Source organism: Pristis pectinata, chromosome 12, assembly GCF_009764475.1.
Source record: "Pristis pectinata isolate sPriPec2 chromosome 12, sPriPec2.1.pri, whole genome shotgun sequence".
Classification (NCBI taxonomy): domain Eukaryota; kingdom Metazoa; phylum Chordata; class Chondrichthyes; order Rhinopristiformes; family Pristidae; genus Pristis; species Pristis pectinata.
In genome coordinates, this window is record NC_067416.1 from 54,419,300 (window position 1) to 54,426,867 (window position 7,568).

Below are 7,568 nucleotides of genomic sequence, written 5' to 3' on the forward strand. Positions count from 1 at the left end.
GAGCATCAGCTTTGCTCGTTGGACAGAGAACGTGCATAGATGCAAACTAACACGTCTCTAACAGATATCACAGCATTGGGTTAAAGTGTTTACTATGCCGTAACCATATTTTGGAATCAGTAGAAGCGAGAGTGTCTTCGGACACAATGTGAAAGGAAACTCGTGAGATATATCCTAGACAGGAAGAAGATATTTTTACTGTGTATCCTGGAAATATGAAAGAAAGGGAGAAATTATTGGGAATATGAATTCGGATAGGCAGCATCTGTGGGAGGAGAAGTGATCAGGAAAAATAAGTAATATGGTGTTCAGTGCTGCAGCACTGATCTGAAAGTCTACGCATCCACTGTTGGTCGGTGGGATTAAGTTCGTTAGTTTGTTTCCGGCTGGCCAGAAATGCTGAGCGGCTTGATGTTCTTGTCTGCCGTCAGCTTCTGTACTTCTGTACTTCTGTGATGTCACATGTTTAATTGGGCTCCGGCGCCTGCTGGTGTTAGTTGGCGGGAATTCTCAATTATGTTCTCGTGATCTGCCACATCTGAGGAGAGTACTTACGGTGCTGCAAAAAGTTGGAAGCTTGATGCATGGCAAAATGTGATAATGTTTACAGAAGAATAGCGGTCGTAATTGGAAACTCACAGATCAAATGAATGATGCTGCATGAGTTGTGAATGAGAACAACAGGATGAGTCGTTCAATTCATTGCTGAGGTTGGAACTGCGGTCAGGCAAGTCAGGCAGTGTGGGTGGACAGACAAACGATGGTAATGCTTCAGTTAAATGACTTTTCTGGAGAAATGGTAGAAGTTAGAAATCGGTATGTTTAGTGTTGCAGGGAGACCTCGGGGGAGAGGAAGAGGAAAGGGAATGTTTGTAATTTGATGGACAACAGGAGGGCTTGAGTGCTGTGACTTTGTTGTTGGTCTGACAGGGAATTTGAAGGAGCTGTTGCCACGCCGTCAGTCCTCGGTCTCGGCATTGCATCAGCGCAGTTTCAAATCCAATCCAAAACACTTCAAGTGAGTGGATAGTGACGCAGCGGTTAGTGCTGCCGCCTCACAGCTCTGGTAACCTTCGTTTGATCTTGAACTAAGGTCGTCCCTGTGTGTTTCGTGAACTCGTGAGTCCCCACCCCACACCTCCCCCCCCCCCCGCGGTTTCCTCTTGAATCCTATTTGCATGGGAATGGAAGAAATTGGCTGCTGTAAATTCCGCTTAGTGTAACTGCCTGGCAGGTGTATGCTGAGGTGACAGTTGACATTTTGTGCCGGATTATTATTGGAACATAAGACAAGGTTCAAAGGATAGAGTACTCTGGGAGAATACGTGGCTCTAGATATGCAAAGTAGCCTTCTTGTCTGTCGTAGGGAAACAGGACATTTTCTGGAGATCCATTCCTCATTGCGTAAGGTGAGAAAGAATAGTAATAGGGTATCATTGGTTGCTGAGCCAGATTTGTCCCGTTAACCCCTCTGACCTTATGCATGGGACAAATCTGATTTGCTTTTGCTGGATTGTCGCAGTTGATCGTCACAAGGTGGGTAACATAATGTCACATAACTGTCCTGCAGCAAACTGAGCTAGTTCCTGCATTTTTGAACCGCCAGCCCACTTCTCATTAATCTTATGTCACGTGTACACCAAACGTTCGCTGATCTGCTGTCTGAAAACAGACGGAGAGATCGCCGCTCGGATGCTGCAAGAGCGACATATGTGTAATTGCATTGAGCTTTGGTCTGCAGTGAGTTAATTTCCAGAGGTGTAAAATAGAACAGTGGAAAGGTAAACAATGCCAGAATTTGCCAGATGTACTTTCAGAGCGTTGTGTGCAGATCCAAGCTGCACACACGAATATTAGAAACAACTTCTGAGCAACGAGGACATGTGAGCCCGAGCGGTTCTGAATTCCAAATATCTGGGGAAATTCCGAGACTCTGTGCAGACAGCAGTCGAGGGCGGCAGCCAATAATTTACAGATAGGGGTTCCGTAGAGGCTGATCCTACTGGGTGACAGGTAAAACACCATGGGAACTGCACAGATTGAAGCTCACCGGAAAAAGAAAGGCTTTGGTTTATTCCTCGGGATGGCGAGAAATAGCACAAAATCGGGTTTTCATGTGGCGTCACCAGGGCATTGGAGATCCACACAGCGGGTGGCCTGCCTGGGCGAGGCTTTCACTTGTTTCTCTCACAATGAGTCTCAGGGCGCAGAAATAACCTGCGGAGCCTCTGGACTGCAGCCCCGAGACTGTAAAACTGGTAAATCTATCCGATCTGTCGAATGCTGAAGAAAAGTAGGCTTTGGAAATCATATTATCATCAATAATGCTTCATGTCAGAGTAAACTCGGGCTGTCTGTCCAGGGACTGGAAGTTCTGGAATAAATTACAGAACATGATATGCTCGCATTCTGACGTAAAACCAGTTTACCTTAGTGATTTCAAACTGAATCGTCGACTTCGTCCGTGCCTCGGGAATCCGAATTTCTTTCCAATATCTGAAACACTGGGAATCATTTCTGCACCGAATTGAAGACAAAAGTCTCGCTCAGATGTTCCACCAGAGGGCAGCAAAAGTCTAGGAGACGCACAACACTCCTGTTCTTCAGATCGATTGCACGGGAGGGATTTGGTTCGACAGGTTTCATCAAACAAACTCGGCAATTCCTTCACCAGTCTCCCTGATGGTCTAGTGGTCAGGATTCGGCGCTTTCACCGCTGCGGCCCGGGTTCGATTCCCGGTCAGGGAAAACAAGTTACATGTTTTGCAGAACCGAAGTTAATATCCGGATATCTGCGCTGCAATTTCGCCAGAAAGGAAATCGGCGCCGGAACTCTGATCTTTAAACTATGGCCGCAGTGCAGACTCGTGGGAATAAAGACAAGACACATTGTGTAATTCCGTTTCTTTTTCCACAGAAGCTGGCTGACCTGCTGAGAGTCTCCAGCATTATCAGTCTTATTTCAAATTTTCTCCATCTCAGTTTTGTTTTGCTTTTCAAAGAATTTTATTTGACTATTTATTTCAATGTGCTCGGGCGAGATTCAGAGTACTCTTCATCGTTCTTTCACAGAAATTACTAAATGTAAAACGGTAAAATAAGAGCATGACTTTCTTGGAAAGTCAATTCAATTTTATTTTTTAAAAAAACTCCAGAAATGACTGGAGGAACAGAAAATCTGTCGTGGTCGACAGAAAGAAATTTATTTCGTTCCAAGCAGCAAGATGTCTGTCACTCAATGAAAGACTATGTGAGTTGACAGATTATTAGTGTTAACATAATTAAACCACCGTGTACACAAGAAAATAATTGCAAGAAATAGCAATTGTCTGCGATAACTTTTACTTCCAGATTGAATTTTTAATTATCACTTCGGAGTGTTTGTTCAGAGGCCTTTTTTTTCTCTAAACGGCAGTATTTTCCATTACCTCTGAGCAAGTGCTCAATTGGACACTGCAGCCACCTGAATGCCGGGCTCTGTGGTTCCTAATACGCATTCTTCCCAGCGCACATAATCCCGCTCTTCCTTGACCGACAGAATTAACTGGACGTTACATCAAAATAACGACAGGATCTTACGTCTTAGACATATTTGCAAACGAATACGATGTTGGAGCATATCCATTTTTCTCTGCGCATTTTATGTTCGATTCAGATATAACGTCAATCTGAAACTGCAGGAGAGCTACCGCAGCCTGTTCGCCAGAGGAGCCGTCCTCTTCCGCACAAATTCATTGCGCCAGGCAATATCTCTAAATGTCCACTCATTGTTCAGTGTATCCATCAATCAATCCATCGGAGAGACAGGACAGTGCCGCAGTGGCCCACACACACACGGGGTCATTAATCCTAACTTCAGGATGATGTAGTGGAATCAGGGGTGGACTCAAATATAACGCATACTATGTTGTTTGACCAGTGATAGAGCCTTGTGTAATGGAAATAAAGAAAGGGTGCTCTGTAATTTAAACAGAGTAACTTGTCCAATATGAAATGACACAGTTCCCAATGTATGAAAAAAATAAGTACAGGGTCAAGCACACAATAAACCAACACAAGGTCCAGTGGAACAACAATAAAATTAGGTCTTCATTTACATGTAGTGCTCCAGAAAGCAGGACAGGACTTGCGGAAATTCACCGATAGAACAATATTGGTGCAGGATAAGGAAGGAGGGTGCAAGGTCACACAGACAGGAATGTAGTACGTAGAAAAATGTGCTGTTTGTTTTTAGGATATAGTAATTGAAATAGAACACGGTTCTTCTTTGTACAAGTGAAAACAATGAATCAAAGAAAAAGGGTGTCTTCTAAAACATGGACAGTGAATAGACCTGTTGTTTTTGGAGCTAGCGTAATAAGAACAGTGAATGGTCCTGGTGTTATAGAACCTAATGTAACTCCAGCACTGGGTGGGCCGAGTCTTGTAGAGTCCATTGGGTTATCAAGAATGTTTAGGCCTTGTGTTACAGAGCCCAATGTAATATGAATATTGACTGTGCCTTGTGTTAAAGGACTCAGTGTAATGTGAACAGTTACTGGGCCTGTGTTATTGGGCTTAGTGTAACATTAACATTGAGTGGTCCTGTTAACAGAGTGCTCAAAGCATTATGAAGAATCTTTTGGCCTGGTTTTATAGCGCCTAATGTATCACGAACAATAACGAAGCCTAGTGTAAAGTGAACAGAAACAGCTCTTTGTATTAATAAGCAGAGTGTAGCATGAATGTGATGCAGGGCCCAGCGAAATATGAACACTGACTGGGCCTGGTTCCTTTGAGCCCAATGTACCACCAACACTGAGTGGGCCCAGTATTCCAGAGTCCAGAGCTTTATGTAGAATCTTTGCACCTGGAGTTATAAATCCTGGTGCAGTGAATGCATGGACACGGCCCGGATGCAAATGGACAGATATGACATGAACACTGACTTTGTTTAACATTAATGGCCCAGTGTAATCTGAACAGTGACTGGGATAGTGTTAATAGGATTAACATAACAACAACTCTGAGTTGGCATTGTATTATATCAAGAGATTTAAGTTGGGTGACTGGTACTGGTGTTATAGGGCCCATTATCAAATGAACACTGATTAATTCTAGTGTTTTAGAGCCCCGTGTAATACGAACATGTAACCTTGCCTGTTGTGATATCACCATCAACTTGCTTCGAATGTTCCATGTCAGTTTAATACAAGCAAAAGCTTAACCTGATGCAGATCCATGGATGGAAAAGCAGCATGTATGCTGCTGGTGTAATTGGCATAAGTGGGGTGTGAACAGTTACAGGGCCTGGTGTTCAAGGACAGTGTGTAATATAAACAGTGTCTGGGCTTGGAGTTCTGGGTCCTACTGTAACATCAAAACTGAATGAGACTGGTATTGCATTACCCAGAGGTTAATGAAGAATGTTGGGAGTGGAGTTATAGAGCCTGTTGCAGTATGAATGTGACTGGACCTGATGTTATGGGGACTAATGTAACATGAAAACGGACAATGCCAGCGTTATACAACCCCTGTATTTTGAACAATAACTGGTCCTGGTGATACCGGGCCAGATGGATCACCACCTCTGAGTGAGCCCAGTATTATGGTGTCCACAGATTTATGAACAATGATTGGTTACGGTGTTTCACGCACTAATGTAACCCAAACACTGACTATGCCTGTTTTATCGGAGCGAGGGTATTGTGAAGAGTGAGTGGGCCGACTGTTATTGGTCTCAATGTAACACCAACACTTATTTTGTCTAATATTACAGTGTCCAGTGTATTGCAGTGAGTGACTGGGCTTGTTGTTACAGGGCCACAGACAACATGAACAGTGAACTGGCTTGGTATTAAAGAGCTGAGGGCAATACCAATGGTGAATGGGCCTGATGTTGTGGTGCCTCATACGGCCAAATACTAATTGGGAATTGTGCTGGCTTTCCCAGAATAATGTGAACAGTGAGTGCGCAGTTATTTGGAAAGTTCAGCACAAGCAGTTTTGAGCTTGGTTTTATTGGTACCAATGCAATTCGTTCAGCGATTGGGCCTGATCTTATGGAGTCAAATGTAACACCAACATTGAGTGGACCTATTTTTTATCGTGTCCAGAGGTTTATAAAGAATGTTTTGGCCTAGTGCTACGGGGTTTCTGCAACACGACCGCAGATGAAGCCTTGTGTTCTCGGGACGAGCGTAATGAACACAGTGGCGCTCCTTAGTATTGAGGTGCCAATTGTAATATGAATGTTGGCTGGGTTTCCTGATGTATGGCCCAGAGCAATATGAACATTGAATTGGCCTGGTGTAACAAGGCGCAGTGCAATATGATTAGTGACTACACTGGTGGAATATTAACCGTCACTGCTCCGAATATGCTGATGTATGTTGAATAGCAGGACAGGCTCCATCTCATTCAGACCCAAGGTTGGGATATCAGCATAGCTGCAGAGGGTTTAACTCCTGGACGTGCTTTGTGAGCAGTGACCGGACAGAACCATCGGGTGTGTTTCGACATCAAGTGGATCTTGTGTTGAAAGCCCAGCTGTTTATCGCCCCGGATTCCTGAAATCAACCTGCTTCACTTGTGATCGCAATTAAAGGAAGAATTTACACCAACTCAAAAACAGCATTGACTTCACACACAAAACATAAATACATCACACAGACACACAGACAGAAGCACAGACAGACAGACAGACAGACAGACAGACAGACAGACACACACACACACACACACACATACTGTGTTGCTGAAGCAGTTAAAATATTTGCATTTCTCTCTCGCTGTGGCTGTTCTTTCAGGGTGGGGAATGTTTTATTCCGTTTTTGTCTCTCAATCATTCAATCTGGGAGATCTATATTTATTTCCACCAACGCCCGAGTTCCTTCCTCACAGGATCACAGCCAAAGGACCAGAACAACGGTCAGGTGAGTTTTTACCGAGTAAAGGGTCGGTCTGAAGAATTTTGAAATTTGGTTCAAAGTAAGCAAGTAACCACAATGAAGTGGTTTCAATTCAGTTCAATTTAACACATACGAGAAGAGGAGAGAACGTTTCTACTGCACGATTACATCTGGAGCTCCTTTTATTCTGAAACAGACAGAAGAAACTGCGATTCCCCAAAATTCAACCTCAGTGGAAGCTTCCAGCATTTCCAATGGAGAACCATCCATTAAACACGTGAACGCAATTTCTCTCTGCCAAGATCTACTTTCTCAGGTGTTTCATTCGCTGCTGCTGCTTAATCTTTGAAACTCCGTTGCATCCCAGATTGTTTGTCAATTAAATCATAAGCACTCCTGGAGGAAGTTCGACAAAGAGACAGATCTGGAGAACGAGAGCAAGAGTCGGGAGAATGGGTCTGATCATCATGATTTTGTCCCAATGTGGTGAAAACTACTTGCACATGCAATATCTTCGATCAAAGTGACAGCTGACCAAAGACATTGAGGATGATCCGAATATTTTATGTGTGTTTGTTCGTCTGCAGCTTTCAGGGAGACTTTCCATATGCATGTGTACAAGCACACCGATAGATCGAATTTAATCTAAGTTGCAGCAGATGCTTGAACCCAAGTGAA

General features: G+C 43.7%; 1 non-coding gene across 1 annotated transcript; it reads left to right on the forward strand.

The window, feature by feature from the left end:
• The first annotated feature begins 2,676 nt into the window (after positions 1–2,676).
• On the forward strand, positions 2,677–2,748 carry trnae-uuc (transfer RNA glutamic acid (anticodon UUC)). The gene has a single exon. It is a non-coding gene; the product is annotated as a tRNA-Glu (tRNA).
• Positions 2,749–7,568: the final 4,820 nt, after the last annotated feature.